The sequence below is a fragment of the Lepidochelys kempii genome, chromosome 1 (genome assembly GCF_965140265.1).
Source record: "Lepidochelys kempii isolate rLepKem1 chromosome 1, rLepKem1.hap2, whole genome shotgun sequence".
Classification (NCBI taxonomy): domain Eukaryota; kingdom Metazoa; phylum Chordata; order Testudines; family Cheloniidae; genus Lepidochelys; species Lepidochelys kempii.
The window spans coordinates 152,064,911-152,082,629 of record NC_133256.1 but is presented as its reverse complement, the minus strand read 5'-3'; positions in this window follow the sequence as shown (position 1 = coordinate 152,082,629).

Here is a 17,719-nt window from a genome sequence, read left to right as displayed (position 1 = left end):
TGCGCATAGGCTGTGTGCAAAGACGGCCTGATGGCTGATCTCCTTAATGACCTTTGTGCTCCTGAATGAGGAGAGGAAGGATAACTATAATGCAACATCAAGAATTATGTGATGGAAGATCTAGTATAGTTATCTGATCTATCCATCTGTCATACATACACCCATTCGTTCTATATATGTATATGTTTGCAAAACCCTTAACAAATCCTCCACTGTCAGAAGATTTGCTCTGACTATTCAGACTATGATTTCCAATCAAACTACTGTTTTTAGCTGCTCCTATGTCGCTTAAATTGTTTCCTTTTTTGTGCTGGAGTTTCCATGCTTGGCCTCAGCTCAAAGTTTTGAAGGAAAAATTGAAATCTCATTCAACCATTCTTACATTCAACAAAGATGAAAAAAATATTTTCCCCATTTTTGTTTTAATTAGAAACCCCGCTGTCCAGGCTGACCCTAGGGGATACTGATTGGACAATTTAACTGAGGGGATTACAGTTGTCATGAAACAAAGCAAAAACTTCAGTTCCCCCAGTCCTCACTCCCTCGGAAAGGGGGGGGAGGCAAACCAAGTTATTTACCAGGGCAAGAGAAAATGGTGAAGGGGGGTGGGGGTAGGCAGGGGAAATCTTGTCACCCTGTATTAGCAGCAATCTCTGGGATATTCAAGTTCTAAGCTTTCTTTTAGAATACTCTCAATTGCAAAGATTCAGCTGTCTTCTTGTATACTGACATGCTGCTGCCCTGTTAACAACCCTGGAGCAAGCTGTCTCCAGCCAAACAATAGCAGCTGTAAAGACAGGACCTCCCTGCACCCCCATGCCAGTTGCCTCACAGGTGTGAATCACAAAGCCTAATTAGACTATTTAAATGGTAACATTATTTAGCACAGTCAATTTCTCTTCTCTCCCCCTTCCTTCTTTTAAAAACAAGCAAGGAAGTCAGTGCAAAAAAACCCCCAACTCCCCCTCCCAAAAAAACCCCTTTATATAAATGCAAGTTTAAGGCCCCCCCACAGTTAACTTTTAGATATCCTGACTTTTTCAAACGTTAAGATTAGTATGACAATGTTAATTTGCCCACATTGTGTGTATTTTACACTAGACAATATAAACAGAAGAATATTAAAGCAGAGCATGCACTCACTGAAGAAAGCAGGAATTGCTGAGTGAGGTTCTATGGCCTTTGATACCTAGGAGGCCAGACTAGATTATCACACTGATCCCTTCTGGCTTTAAAATCTATTAATCTACAATCTGTGAATGATAAAGTACTACAGATGCACAATGCAAACAAGTTAATGGTGCTGTATGGCCTTAACGCTTGCATTTCCTGACTTCTTAGCAAGTTTCTTTATTGCAGCCTTAAGGGTTCTATTAACATAGTGTTTTGCATTACGTAACATTGACAAGCAGCAGATTTTAGTGTTGGGCTGTTATCTTCCTCTTTTTAAAAAATTAAGTGTGAACGTCTACCAATACAATATTTCAGGACAGTCTAGCCTAGTGGATAGAGCCCTGAACTGGGACTCAGGGAGTCTATTTTATATTTGATTATCATGCACATTGTAGGGAGAGTGGTCACTTTGGATGAGCTATTACCAGCAGGATAGTGAGTTTGTATGTGTGATTTTTGGAGGGGGGTGAGGGGGAGAGAGAACCTGGATTTGTGCAGGAAATGGCCCATCTTGATTATTATGCACATTGTGAAGAGAGTTGTCACTTTGGATGGGCTATTACCAGCAGGAGAGTGAGTTTGTGTGTGGGGGGGTGGAGGGTGAGAAAACCTGGATTTGTGCTGGAAATGGCCCAACTTGATGATCACTTTAGATAAGCTATTACCAGCAGGACAGTGGGGTGGGAGGAGGTATTGTTTCATGATCTCTGTGTGTATATAATGTCTGCTGCAGTTTCCACGGTATGCATCCGATGAAGTGAGCTGTAGCTCACGAAAGCTCATGCTCAAATAAATTGGTTAGTCTCTAAGGTGCCACAAGTACTCCTTTTCTTTTTGCGAATACAGACTAACACGGCTGTTACTCTGAAACCTATTTTATATTTCTGACTCTGCCACTGGCTTGCTGCTAGAGACCTTGGACAAGTCACACCACCTTCCTGTGCCTCAGTTTCCCCATCTATAAAATGGGGATAATGCTACTGGCCTCCTTTGTAAAGGGCTTTGAGAACTACGGACTGAAAGTGCTATATCAGAGCTGGGTATTTATAAGCCTTCCAAGATTTAAACAACAAATGACAAAATAATTGGGGTGAAATTCACCCCCACGCCCTTCCGGTGGAGTAAAGCCAGGGCTTTGTGTGGGGTACCATACTGGTATGAGAGGGCATGGAATCCACCCTCCCAACACATAGTCAGGATGTGAAGCAGCTCTGAAGCCACTATGGCAACTTCTGGGCTAAAATAAGGGACAGTCTCTGGACATCCCCTACACAGGGCTTTGTGAACCCTAGATGCAGTGCAAAGTTCTCCAGTCTTGCAACCACTCATGTCCTGTGCATAGGGTTGCCAATTTTGGTTGGAGGTATTCCTGGAGGTTTCATCACAGGACATAATCTTTAATTAAAGGTTAATCTTTAATTCCTGGAGACTCCAGGATAATCCTGAAGGGTTGGAACCACTATAGTTCCAACTGCGTTAGGGATGTCCTCTTCCACAGAGGTGGCTTTTGTCACACGCTACTTTTCTTCATTTAGAATTATCTAAGACCCCCTCCCTGCTTCATATTGCAACAGTCACACTGGTGCAACACTGGAGAATTAGTCCCAGTAAATCCACTCTATACCCAACACACTCAGGCAACCACAGCTCCAAAATATACTCCCGTTCGATTCCAATTTATACAACTGGCCCGAACGCATACATCCAATGGCACTAAAGTGCCATACCGGACGTCGCACCGCCTACTCGCTCTAGCTGGAACTAACACAGTCTAAGTTACTGCTGCACATCTCTCCACAAATAAGTCATCTGATGCCAGCTGAAGATGGAGATCAGGATGAGTGTGTATGTGTAATGCCGAGGAATAGGACATGCACGTTGTGGTTGGATGTTTGCTGGAATTGAAGGGGAGTTTGTTGGTGGGGCGGAGGGAGAAGAGGGTGTTACAATGTTTGTGAGGAAGGCCTTTAGAACTGAGGTTGGCAAGGAGGTGAATTTTGGCTTAATTGGTGATTTCCTGGATTTCAAGGGGTTGCATTGCTAGGAAATGAGTTTAAGCAATCTTAACTGTAAATTAACAACATTTTTTGGTGAGGCTTTGTAAAGTGGTTTGAATGTATAGGGTAAATTGATGTCAGTGGAGCTATATTGATTTACATCAGCTGAGGAGCTGGTCCTGTATTTTTTTATTCCTAACTTCTTTTTCGTGGTTTAAATAATATTGACGCAGATTCATTTTGAAATTGCAGTCTGACATGACAGGCCGTGTATTTTGCTGGCATGTTGCCATGTGGTTGCAGTTCAAGGCCAAAGACCTCATGCCTAACAACCCATCTGAGGTGTGGCGATATGTTCACTTGCGTGAATGGATAAATGCGTAAAATCAGCTGCCTGATCTTTGGGCTGAGCTTGGTTCAAGGATGAGTGCAAGGTGGACATGCCAGCATGTATCCCCTGAAGCTTCAGCACTGCCTGCTACATTGGACTGGAGCTGAAAACTCTTTCTTTTAAAGCTGACAGCCCTAGAAACTATCTACAGAGCAGGTTCAGCACTGGCAGAGACAGTGTTAGCACCTATGCACCGCTCTGCTAATGTGCCTCAAACCTGTTCTGCAGAGACCACTTCTAGGGGCTAAAGAGCAGTTCACTCTCTATGCTAATGCTAACTTTGGCATCTCTGCTGAGGCTAGTGAAGCTGGGATTCCAAACACTACAACCCAAAGGAGCATTCTTATTTAAATTGCACTATACATGGGCCAGGGAACTGTGACTCCATTCTTCCTCTGAGTAATAACCAAAAAATAAAGTAGCCTAAAAGACTAGAGCTGGCCAAGTAATTGACATTTATAAACACAGAGGATGCATTTACTGCATGGAGAGCAATTGCTGTTCATCCCTCATCAGCCCTTAGTAAGGATACTTCTAAAGGGGAAGCCTATGCAGGGGTATGTTTAGCCAACTGTGTGCCCAGACAGTTGTAAAACTCAACAGCTCCCTTCCCCATGAATAGTTACATTAAATCCCCTATGTATTATAAACTGCTTGAGTTTAAAAAACACACCCAAATCTCTGGAGAATTAATTTAGCACTTCTTTAGTGGATTATTGTATTAGGAAAAAAGACAGGGCCAGAAAGGTTTTAATATTCACCTCTAAACACATGAGAGGTTGTACAGAAATGTAACTTCTTAATGACAGGCCTGGAGCGTACATAATTGATGCTGTGGTGGGAAGTGCTGATGTGACACAAAGGATGTTTGCACCCTGTTCTTCCAATATGCACACACAGGCCACACCTTGTGCTAATGAATCAGACTGCATTTACAATAACCGCTGGAAGTACTGCAGCCATGTGGTAGACAATGTATGCCATGATGAATGTGTTCCCTTTGGGGCCCAAACTCGGTGTGGTTTCATTCCCTTTCACTGAACTGTTTCTTTAATTTATAAAAAAACAACCAACCAATCATACAAAACAAAACACTCCACTTCCCACACAATCCCACCCCTGGGGAGAAGATGAGACAGAATGAACCACACATGACACATTAGGCCACGGCTGCACTACAAACGTTGGTTGACGCACGTTATGTTGGCGTACAACCTCCGAAGTTTGTATCTTGCTACAGGTGGTGGTGGTGGTTTTAGTTTCTATCTCGCTCCTGAGGGTCACAAAGGCACTGAGAGCACAGCTGCTCCTGGCATCCTGGGCCCATATGCCACTTGCCTGTTTACTGCCATGATGCCAGCTGAACTCATCTTGGTGTGGGGTGGGGAAGTGTCCTACTGTGGAGGAAGAAATAAGGCAGCCCTCCCTAGAAACCCTTTGGCAGGGGATTGCCGAGGTTTCATTGAGATCTCTCAGGAGGATAAAAGGGACATCCCTATTCAAATGAACAGTGCTCTGCAGCCCCCCTCCCACCCCTGCTGCTGCCTAACTCTGCGGGGGCGTGAAAACCAGATGCTTACTCAACATTTGTTTGTACCGTTACTTCTTCTGGTAGGAGTAAAACAATGAAAAGTCATTACCTGAGTCTAGTTAATTTGAGATTGGGCTGGGTGTCATCTTTACATTTTAAATATTGTAAGGAAAAAATGCATGCGAAGTTGCCCAAGGTCCCTTCCCCTTCCTCAGCTTATCTGCCCTCCCTTGGTGGGACTGGCTAGACCAGGGGTTCTCAAACTGGGTTTGTGACCTCTCAGGGGGTCGCGAGGTTATAATGTGGGGGTCGTGAGCTGTCAGCCTCCACCCCCAAGCCCTGCCTTGCCTCCAGCATTTATAATAGTGTGAAATATAAAAAAAGTGATTTAATTTATAAGGGGGGGTCACATGCAGAGGCTTGCTGTGTGAAAGGGGTCACCAGTACAAAAGTTTGAGAACCACTGGGCTAGACTCTGATGGAGTCTCAAACAGGGCCTGGCTCGCAGCTTTGCTGGAGTCCCCAGCCATGTCTACTCCCTTCCCCCTTGTTCTTGTTCACAGCAGGGGGGGTCTCTGTTTCGGGCTCCACTGAGATATCCACAAACTTGGTTTGCAGGGTGCTGGCAGAGTCACTACCAAGTATAACTTGCAGTCCGTTGTAGAAGCACCAGCTCTGTTGTTGCCCTCCCTGGTCTCGTAGTACACTGGGTAGTGCTCCTTTGCTTTCCCACAGCACTGCTGTTGTACCCCTTCCACTGTATCTCCTCTGCACTCTGCTTGCAGATGTCCATTTCTGTGGCTGGTCCTTAGCTGTGCTGTGTAATGCCAACAGACCTCGGTTGTCAGTGTGGGGGACTGAACCTGGGACCTCTAGAGCTCAATGCATGAGCCTCTACTGCGTGAGCTAAAAGCCACGTGGCCCTTAGCTAAGGCTGTAGCAGACCCATTAATCTTGAAGTGGTTTCGAGAGGGGACAGAACACTGCACCCAGAGGGTGTGTGGGCTCCACTTGCACAGCCTCTTCTCCCCACAGGCCCCAAAGAGCCAATAGTTCCTGTCTACTCCAGGCAGGAGTGCGCCTCGTGGCTCTCTGTGCAAAGAGCTGGCATGGGCAGCTGGGCAACTGTACACAACACAGGTGAGCTGGTAGGTGGGCAATCAGAAAAAGGCATTTCAAAAACATGTAGGGGGAGATGTTAAGGGGCGGGGGGGCAGCTTCCGCTATCTGTGAATCCTGGACAGTGAAGTTTAAAATGGTGACCAGAGCAGTTACTGTTGCAGGGAGTGGGGCACCGTGGGACAGCTGCTGGAGGATTGTTAGGGTTGACACAGGTAATGGAGTGTCTAAAACATAGGCACTGAGTTTCTAATCTGCTGGGTGGTGCTCCCACCTTGGCTCCACACAGGCCCTGCCCCCAATCCACCCCTTCCTCCAAGGCCCCACCACCACCCTGTTTCTTCCCACCCCTGCTCCACCCCACCTCTTCCCACTGCCACCCAGCCTCTTCCCCGCCCAATTCCCCTCACTCCCCTAAGCGTGCTGTGCCCTCGGTCCTTCCTCCTCCCCACCCAGCGCCTCCTGATGCCACAAAAGAGCTGATCCATGGCAGGCAGTAGGAGCTGTGGGGGAGGGAGAAGTGTTAAGAGAGGGGTTGCTGGTAGGTGCTCAGCACCCACCATTTTTTCCCCGTGGGTGCTCCAGCTCCAGAGCACCCACGGAATCGGCATCTATGGTCTGCTAAAACATGGCGCCACACCATTTGTGGAGGTGGCTTTACTCTATCGCTGTAATGGGGCACTCACATTAGCCCGAGACAAATTTGAGTGTAGACAGGTGCACAAGTAGGTTAACATAAGTCACCTTGCGTCAGCCTAACTTTGTAGCATAGCAGAGGCCACAGTCGCATCACAGAATGCACTTCTGGAATGTGCTCAGACACCACAGGCACATAAGGGCAGTAAAATGACTTGTATAGAATAGAACTCGAATTCAGTATTGGTGCAAAGAGATAGGTATCTTTTTAAAATAAGGCTACTTTACACTTCTAGAGTGCCTTTCAATAGAGGAGCTCAAAAAGCTTTACAAGTAACTTAATCACACAACCCATCCTGCTGTAGAACAACTCAAGCTATTTCTCTATTTTACCGACAGAGAAACTGAGGCAGGATGAGATTAAGTGACTTCCTCAAGGATACACAGCACATCAGTGGATAAATGAAGAATAGAAACTGGGACTCCAAATCCAGTCCTGTTTGCTCTGAACATTAGACTGTATTGTAAATAAAGCTTTAGTGAGGTGTCCTGCAAGGAGGTTGTGAGGGAATTAAATCCAGGCCCCAAACCTAGAGGCAGGCTACTACTCCAGCCTACCCAGTAGAATGCCAGCCCCTGGTCCCCCAGTATGACCAGGTGCCTTGCTTCTGGGTTTGTGATTATCAGATCAGGGGCTCCATCTTTAGTTTGCTTCAGTATTCTTGCCATGGAACCCATCTACCCAATATACAAGGGGGTTTCCTTTATGCCCTGCAACTTTAAATAAAAAAAAACCACAAGACATTAGATTTGTGGGCTGAATGGTGATGGAATGTGTCAGCTTGGATTTGAGTTTTCTTATTTTTACTGTCAGATGTCACGGCTTTAAAAATGACCTGAATGTAATTTTCTGTTGTGGGTGGAGGTAATGGCATAACATGAGCAGGTATCTTAACTTTTAAAGAGTTTATGGAGTAGATTTAGAGTTACTTTAATTGAACAAAGCCAGTGCTATAACCACCGGCCCTGATTCTCAGAGATACTTTTGCACACATGGTCGTTTCTGGAGCTCTTGCTGAAGTCAGATGGCTTGCTCTCCTCACACTGCATTTTTACCAGAATCTCGCTTGCGTTCCTCTGGTTAGCTAGCAGCATGCTTGACGCAGGACTTCTTGTTAGTGCAGGCCATAGCTAACACACAATAGAGTTCAATATGTCCTGTTGAGCAGTCTGTGTGGAAATCAAGGGTTAAATACCAAACAGCTGTATTTGAACCAGGAGGTTGCTTCCAGTTCCTGGCAATCGAGTTGGAAGCCTGGGGATGGAAGGGCCAGGACACACAGGCCTAGGGGTATTTGTGGGATAGTGTTGACAGATTCTCCAGATGTGAGCCTGGTGACTTGGGCTTCAACTACATCCACACTGCGAAATGAGTGGGTTTAGATCTATGTCATAGCGTTTGGACCCAGACCCCTGGGTGAGTCCGCAGAGCTGAGTCCTGAGAGGTTTCTGATGGTAGGAACATTTGGGCTTAAACCTGAGTCTGATCCCGGGTGTACTATACAGTGTAGAGATGTCCTAGAGGGCTTGGCTACACGGCACTTTACAGCACTGCAACTTTCTCGCTCGGGGTGTGGAACACTGACATAAACAAAAGCAGCTTTGGGGCTCCTCTAATTTCTGCCTTGTTGCCTACAGCCCCAAGGGGCTGTTCTGGCACTTGGAAATAGCAAGAATGCAAAAATGCTCTAGCCACGCTTTCTTATCCCCTGCCATGTGTCTGTTCTGAGAGCTGCAAGGGAGCATGGCATAGTATCCCCATGGGATTCTTTCCTAGCCAGATGAATGCTTAGCTGGTTAGGATGACTTTGCCTCCCCTCCGGAACACTGCAAAGGGGCCATAGTGGAAATAGACATTGGGCCTATGGTGTGTAATTCATACCCTAGCGCAGACAGTATTCTTGGCCCTTTAAAAGAGAGGGGGAATTACATTACCATCTTTCCTCCCTCTCCCACAGTCTGCCTTTGACAGAAGCAAACAGACAGGGAGTAGAGAATGGATTTATAGCACCTGGTTTCTCAACAAAAGTAGCTCTGAGTTTAATATAGGGCAGGCTGTTGTCAATGTTCTATCAGAAGAACAGATGAAATCAGACTGATTCTGGATGTTGTAAACTAAAGGCCAGGGGAGAAAAAGGCAGCAGAAACAAAATAGTCTGGTGTAAGAGTCTTCAGTTCTGCATAACTCAAGAAGTGAACTGGAAAAATAACTCTCCCTCCGTCTGCATAGTAGCCTCATCATCATCACCACTCCCACAACCGCATTGGTTGTTGGGGGCACCATCACTGATGAGCAATCAAACAATTGTCTCCACCCCTGCCAATTGTGTGTCACTGCTTGAGTTGCCACAAAGTCCATTCCTGTCCACTCTTTTATGTTTTCAATCCATCTTTTCTTCTGTCTACCTCTTCTTCTCTTCTCCTGTACCATAGGCGGCAACTTCTGGTGCCGGTGGGTGCTCGACCCCCCTGTGCCCCTGGCCCCGCCCCAACTTCACCCCTGCCCCACCCCCTCCCAGCCCCATTCCAACCCCAAATACTTGAACTGTTTCTCTGTCTCCAGCTCTTGTCCACTGACAATGATATGTGAGCTGATACTGTCATGTTTATTTGTCATCAGTTTGGTTTTCTCTGCACTGATTTCCATGCCATATTTTGCGGAGGTTTCATCCAGTCGTTTCACAAGGTTGGCAAGTTCATCTTTGGTGCCTGCCAGGCCATCAATGTAATCAATGCCAGGCCATAGTAACCTAGGGATAAATAAAATCCCGGAAACCCCAGTCACACAAGTTGTCCCACTGAAATCTTTACTCACGGCCTGCAGGAGCAGACATGTTGTTACATTCAATGGATATCATTTTATCATTCATTTTTTTTAAAAAATCACTCATTTCTTAAGACACATTTTTCTGTGTTTATACTCTAAGTGGAGGCTAAAGACCCAAAAACTGTGGACATGGAATTTTCACAATCCCTCTCATCAGTTTGGTTAAGTGCTCATTTCATTTATTAGCTGGGTTTTAGCTTTCCTATGGATCACTTGGCTCTTGAAATTCCATAAGTACTGAAAGTCAGCAAATTTTGAAAAGTGCTCTCTTGAGGAAAGCCCTGGAACTCTTACAACAGGAATAATTTTCATTTGTGCATGTTTAGTGATCTCACAGAATAAATAAGCATTAACTATCCCTGCAACTAAACCAAAATGCAATAGTTTTGTAGACCACCATGTGCTGTAATGAAGGCTCAGCATTTTACCTTGCCGGCTAATGTCTTTGTGAACAGAGAGTATATACCGCCAGATGAAACAGATCAAGAATATCTCTGGCTTATGGATTTAGTACATGTAATGCCAAGCAAGTGATTTTTTGCATTTAGATGCCAACAGAATCTTGAGAGAGAAAGGGACATTTTTGATTAACCCTTCTGGCCACTGGGTGCCACTATCGATTTGTTAGGTTAACAGCACAGCGGAAATCTCTTAACTTTACAAGAGCAATCCAGGATATAAACCTTTTCAGTTAGGGTTTGTCTACACTACAGATGTCACGGGGCACAGCAACAGCACTGCAGCTGTGTCGCTGTAGCACCATCGTGTAAACATTTGCTGGAGCCACAAAAGGGGGTTTTCCCTCACGGTAGTTTCACCCCCTTGAGAGGCAGAATCCTTCCATTGACCTAGCAGCCCCTATACAAGGGCTTAGGTCAGTTTAACAACATCCCTGAGAGTTGTGAATTTTTCACATCCTTGAACAACGTAGCTAGGTCAACCTACATTTTAGGTGTAGACAAGGCCAGAAATATCACTCTGTGGAAATTCAGAGTAATCATATTAATTCAGAGTAATCATATTAAATCCGATGCATCCGATGAAGTGAGCTGTAGCTCACGAAAGCTTATGCTCAAATAAATTGGTTAGTCTCTAAGGTGCCACAAGTACTCCTTTTCTTTTTGCGAATACAGACTAAGACGGCTGTTACTCTGAAACCCATATTAAATATATGTAGGTTGCATGCTTTCTAAATGAATCTAATTTCCCTCCACCCCTCCCTCTCTGACTCTCTCTAACTTAGCCTGTGTCTACACTACAGAGACTATACTGGCATTGTAAGTAGTGTAAACACAGCCTATGCTGACAGAAGGGGTTTTCCATCAGTGTAGCAAGACCATGTCCCCCAAACAAAGTTAGCTATGTGAATGGAAGCACTCTTCTATCAGCATAGCTGCATCTACGCTGGGTGTGAGGTTGGCATAGCTACTTTGTCATGGGTGTGGAGGTTTTTGACTTAACTACCTCAACTTAACTTTTAAGTATAGCCCAAACTAGGTGTCAGTATCATTCAAATCACTAGTAAAGAGGCTTTGTAACCAGCTCTCATGAAGCCAGATTCAGCAAAACACTTAACCCTGTGTTTAACATTAAGTAAGTGAGTAGTCCCATTCACAGTGCTTTGACTTCAATGGGACTACTCACATGCTTAAAACTAAGCACATGCTTAATTGCTTGCTGGATTGGGACCTCAGAGTATCAGGATCTAAGAGACAGCACTTTGCTGAAAGGACCATAGCCCTCCCAACTAAGACTGTACATTACCTTTGCCAACATGTTTATAGTCATATAATCCATGACCAGGGAGATAAGCCCAATTCTGTCCCCATACCCAAAATAATTGTAACTCCCATTATTCTCAAGTAATTCTGGCAGCGGGTAGACTGGGAGCCTGACCTATAATTCCCTTCTCTGTGCCTCTCTAATTACCACCATGTTTCTCTCTCCTTCCTTTGGTCTCCTAAACTGTTGAGCATTCCATCTACATTCACTGCCTAGAATGATGTTCTCTCTTCCAGTTTATTTTTGATTCTCTCCGGTATGGGTTCTCCCCTCTCCACTCCACACAAAGGGCTTGTCTATCCACAGAAACTGCATTGATTTAACTAAAGGTGTGATAGAGAGACAAGATGGGTGAGGTAATATCCCCTTTATTGGACCAGATTCTGTCGTTGAGACAAACTTTTGAGCTTACATGGAGCTTTTGGTAATGTCAGACCAAATTGGTTAAACTGGTGCATCTCTTATATGTATAGACACATCAGTTTAAACCTGGCTTCTATCATTTTAGTTTGCAATTGTAAACTTACAGGGCAAGCTGAACCAATATAACCAGTTTTAAATTAATATTAATTTGTGTGCCCACCCAGGATTCTACACCAGTTTGCAAATTGATGTAACTTAAACCAATGCACCTTCTGTAGAAAGCCCTAAATTGCAGGTAAATTATAGGTGCAAGCTAACCTGATATAACACAGGTTTAAAGAATGCACTGGTCTGATATCCCACCTCTGCTAACACTGGTGCAATGTCTGTGTATAGACCAGGCCTTAATCCCAAACAGAGCTGTGCATTAGCTGTGTCAAGAGACAGCAATATTTTAAGAGGGTCTTTTGACATGGCTCATTCTGTGGTGCAGATGGGATAATGGGAGCATTTCTGGTGGGGGGAGGGGGGTTATTTTAATCTTTCTGCTGCCTTTGATACCGTTGATCACTCTCTCCTCTGCTTTTGGCTTGCACAATTCTGCACTCTGACTTTCTGCCTCCCTCAGTGACTGCTCCTTCTGTATCTCCTTTGGTTCCTCATCCTCCCTTATACTCCTTGAGGCTTCTGTTCTCAGTCTCTTCTCTCTATAGTTCCTCTCTAGGTGACCTCAGCTCCCCCCATGGTTTCAGCCACTACTTCGGTCCATGTGACTCCTAGCTCTCTACCTTTTGATTCTTGATCTACACCCATTTTTCCAGGCATATAGCTCTAACTCTCTGAGATGTCTCCCCTTGGTTATTCCACAGCTCCCCCAAATGTAATCTTTCTAAAACTTGTTTTTAATCTTTCCTGCTAAACCCTTTCAACCCACCTCCCCCCTTCTCTGTCATCCCTATCAACTCCACCATCCTTCTCATCTCCCAGACTCCCAACCCTGGTCATGTCTGTCTGTTCTCTTTCCCTCCCAACCAAAACATTCACTCTGATTTAAATTGTCCCTTCTTTGCACTCTTCCCAATACTCAAATCTCCTTCCTGCTTCTCACCTCTCCCTTCCTTTCTTTTTTCTTTCCCACTGCTGCCGTCACCCCACCTCTTTGAATTATATCACTGGCTTTGTCTCTTATTGCCTCAAATTCAGGCTCTTCATCTTCCCCTCTAAAGCGATACATAATCTCAACCCCCGCCCCTTACAGCCCTGCTCCCATTTCCTTCTACTCTGCCCCTTTCTCCTTAAACTCCTCCTAATCATCTACCCCGAGGGTTCTCAAACTGTGGGTCAGGACCCCTCAGGGGGTCTCAAGGATATTACATGGGGGGTTGCGAGCCTCCACCCCAAACCCCGCTTTGCCTCCAGCATTTATAATGGTGTTAAATATATAAAAAAAGTGTTTTTAATTTATAGGGGGGGTCACACTCAAAGGCTCACTATGTGAAAGGGGTCCCCAGCAGAAAAGTTTGAGAACCACTGGTCTATCCTCACTGCTCCATTACACCCCTCTCCCTCCCCCTCAGTTTAGCATCTTCATTCACGCAGCTCTGTACGCAAGGAACTGTCCCCTGCTTTCTTTTGCCTAAGCACTCTGCTTTCTTTGATACTCTCCTTAAAACCCACTTCTTACCAGAACACTTCCTTTCTTCTCATCACTAACCTTCCCAGACCTGACTTCTTGTTCCATGCCTTGTCGCTGTCTTCTCAGATTTCGATTGTAAGATACTTTGAATAGGGAACATGTCCCACTACATGTATGTAAAGCCCCATGTGAATTTACAGTGCTATCTAAATGAAATTATGACACTGTGGTTGCATTGGTTAGAGGATAACTAATCAGGAGAAAAGCACAGCTTGTATTCTGATACTGAGGAATTTGTAAATACTATTCCCAGTCTCCCAATTGCTGTACTCTCACAACTCTCACTGACTATCTCCTCACTCATGTTGGATGATTGATCTGCAATGATCTATTTGGCATAGCAGAGCAGGGGTGGAAGGATGCCATCAGGGAGCCAGTTATGTCTCCCTGATGATCTAACCCGGGGTGGGCAAACTTTTTGGCCCAAGGGCCACATCTTGGTATGAAAATTGTATGGTGGGCCATGAATGCTCACGAAATTGGGGTTGGGGTGCAGAAGGGGTGAGGGCTCTGGCTGGGGGTGTGGGCTCTGGGGTGGCGCCAGAAATGAGGAGTTCAGGGTGCAGGAGGGGGCTCTGGGCTGGGGTAGGGGGTTGGGGTGCATGGGAGGGGGGAGGGGAAAGGATCGAGCTGGAGATGCGGGCTCTGGGGTGAGTCTAGGGATGAGGGATTTGGAGTGTAGGAGGGTGCTCCAGGCTGGGACCAAGGGTTTCAGGGGGTGGGAGGGGGATCAGGGCTGGGGCAGGGGGTTGGGGTTCAGGAGAGGGATCAGGGCTGGGGCAGGGGGGTTGGGGCATGGGAGGGGGTCAGGGGTGCAGGCTCCAGGCTGCGCTTACCTAAAGCAGCTCCTGGAAGTTGTGGCATGTCTCAGCTCTGGCTCCTATGCAGAGGTGCAGCCAGGCAGCTCTGTAGCATTAGCTATAGTTCCCGCCAATGGGAGCTGCGGAGGCGGTGCTTGAGGCAGGGGCAGTGTGCACAGCCCCCTGGCTGCCCCTAAGTGTAGGAGCCGGAGAGGGGACATGCTGCTGCTTCTGGGAGCCTCGGCATGCACGCACGGAGAGGCCTTGGACCCTGCTCCCCAGCAGGAACTTGAGGGCCAGTTTAAACCAGCTGGAGGGCCGAATGTGGCCGCCGGGCTGTAGTTTGCCCACCCCGATCTAACCTGTTTTAGATCATATTCTACCTGGGAATCAATGGAGAACAGTGCCAAAAGAGTTCCAAGGGCCAGGAACACAGGAGAGCATTTGGCCCATAAACTTCAATGAGAGTTGAGTGCACAGTGATTGTAAGATTGGATCTTGATGCATAAATGAGTGTCTCATTTTGAAAACCATGGTTCACTGAAATTGTTCTGTTGGTTTTCAGTGGAGCTGCTTGGTTTAGTAAAAATTTGTAACACAGTACAACAACAAGTAAGGTGTTTTCCTTTGCCCAAATCAATGTAATGCATTCCATTTTCTAAGGGACATAGGACTACATTTGTAATTAACACAGGCATTTTCTCCTTCATGCCTTTTTAAAAATGCTTCTAACTGCTCCTTTGAGCTACATCTTTCACGTAAAATAAGGCTTTCTTTGCAGGAAATAACCATGTCATTAAGTAAATATACCTTTGGCTGATGACCCGTCTCAAAATCTGGAACTTCTTTCGTCTCATTAGACCACCATATAAACTGTAGCAATTAGCAGTGTGTTTGTGTTTCTGGATTACCATGTTCTAGGCAAGAAAAATTGCTCCTGAGATCATTTAACCCCCCTGTGGAGATGACAGGAAGGAATTAATCTGCTGTTGCTAATCCGCCCTATACCGCTGGACCAAAAATTGGCATTGATGGGGGTTCCTCTCTTGGGGAGCCTGCAATGGCATTCACAATCTATACAACCCCTCGGACCCTGCCCCCAAATCAGGGAATATTGGGAGATCAAAAGGACAGATAGTTCAGGAAGCGTATGTAATTTGCTGTCATGTTTTGTGCTTTCAATTGCTGGTTTGGGAGGGATGTGCTGTTTTCACTATTACTCTATGGTCTAATCCATGACAGCAAAGCAAAAAAGCATTCACAAATATTCTTGCCAACCAAACTCTCCATTGATTTTGCTGCTATTTGCAACCCCTTTTATGCCCTTTTGCATGAACATGTGGGTGCATGAGGTTTTTAGCCCCCAGAACGTCTGTGGAAAGTAAAATGCACTGGTGTGAATAAGTGCATGTGAGCGTATTTGCACCAGAAGTGCTTTTGCATCAATTTTGGAACACTTTTTATTGTGCACACAATAGAGTCAATGAACAATTCAGAATGTTTGCAGACAGCATGCAAACAGAAAAGAGAGCTCCTGTTTTTAGAGCTTAGCTCTGTCAGTCCTGGACATAGGTCATGCCATGTGATGTAGGTGACCAATCATATGGTACGCATAACAAACAGTAAATACCCTTAGTGACTAGCTTGCCGGAGAGCAATTGGCTAGAAACGGTTCACACACCCTACTTTTCAAACAATTGTAAATAATGAACAAACCTGTACAAAACCAACTTTGCATAATTTGTGAACAGAAAAAAGCACTACATTTACGGGACAAACTACTGTATTTGCAATGAGTAGTGAGAAACTAATGCAAGGAGCTCTGAATATAGAGGGTTTGAGCCTATTCTCACTGGAGTCAAAGGCAAAGCACTGATTTCAGTGGGAGCAAGACTGGGCCTAGCAGTGGTAGGTTTTTCACTTTGAGAAGCTGACAGCTCCCTTCTCCAAAACATTGGGAGCCGCAGATATGCCATGTATCGTAGCCATATACAGTGCAAGCACATGCTTGGGACCCTGCATTCTTGCAGGTCTCTCCATTCTGCCCTGACTTGGGCAACTTGCAGGCTGTCCTGAATGCTTCCTGTGGCAGCAGGATGGAGGAAGAGGAGGACCGCATTGCCCAGTCCTGATTCCCCCTGCCCTCCAGCAGAGCAGGGAACCGCAATTAGTAAAGCGTGCTGGGCCCTGAATACAAGAAGAGTTCTTCTCCCTTGAGAGAACAAAAATGAAGGGCATGCTCAGGCAATATTCAAATTAAAAGGGGGGAGCTTGGAGGGGTTCTATACGTGTGATGATTATTTCCTGCCTCTGAATTTGCTGATACAATCCCTGCTGGGGATGACTTAGCTCTAGCTCATAAAAATACTTCACAAGGGTGATTTTTTTTACCTTTAAAATGCACCAAGTGGCAATTTTAAGCAGGGGGGGGAAGGGGGATGGAGAATTTTGAATATCCCCAGTTCCCTGCCTTACAAAGGCTTCACACCTCCCTCCCCCCTTTCAAATGACTCCACTCTAACACGGCTCTTAGGAATAACACATGGGCACCATTAAAGCCTGGGAAACTGTGTGTAAATGAATATTTTTATCTTTTTAAAGGGGAAAAGAAATGGAGAATGTGACATAAAAACAATTGTGTGACATTTAATCTTCCATTTTTGTCAAGTGGTGATGGGGGGATGGGGGGCTATTTCCACGGGGTTTGGGAATTGCAAGAAGCACACCATGGATTTTTTTTTAAATTCCTTCTAACCCAGGGAAGCAGGGAGACTCCTCAGTATTTCAGCAATGTTGACATCAAATAGACAGACCGTGTAGTTATTACCCTGTTCGTAGAAAGAGGCTTGTTATACAAATATCCAAGATGGACCCCTTTGAGACTCTTGTCATATCTTGGGTGTCCCTGCACATACAAAGCTGCCTTCAGTGTTTCCCTGGGACCTTCTGAAAGGCTTTTGTAGGCCGTCTGTTGATCCTCCAGCTTTCTGAAGCTGCTCTCCCTACCCCCAAATCACTCTGAAGACGCCACACTGACAGTCTCATTGAAGCTGGTTCTGAGGCTGCTGCTTCTCTCTGTACATTTTAAACTCTGATGTTGGATGAAACCGTGCCTCCCTATGAATGAGATCATTTGTCTTCTGTGTTTCAACCATAGGGCAGCAACAGGTAGAAGTCATTGTATCTAGACATGTTCTTTTATACTGATACTCCAGGTTTTGATACTCTTCTCGGCTGCAGTCAGGGGTATTGTATTATTAAACCAAAGACTGATCATACTTCTGTAGATGATGCAGATACAATCATTACATTGTCATTTTTTTCTTAGTTTTTGTTTGTTTCTT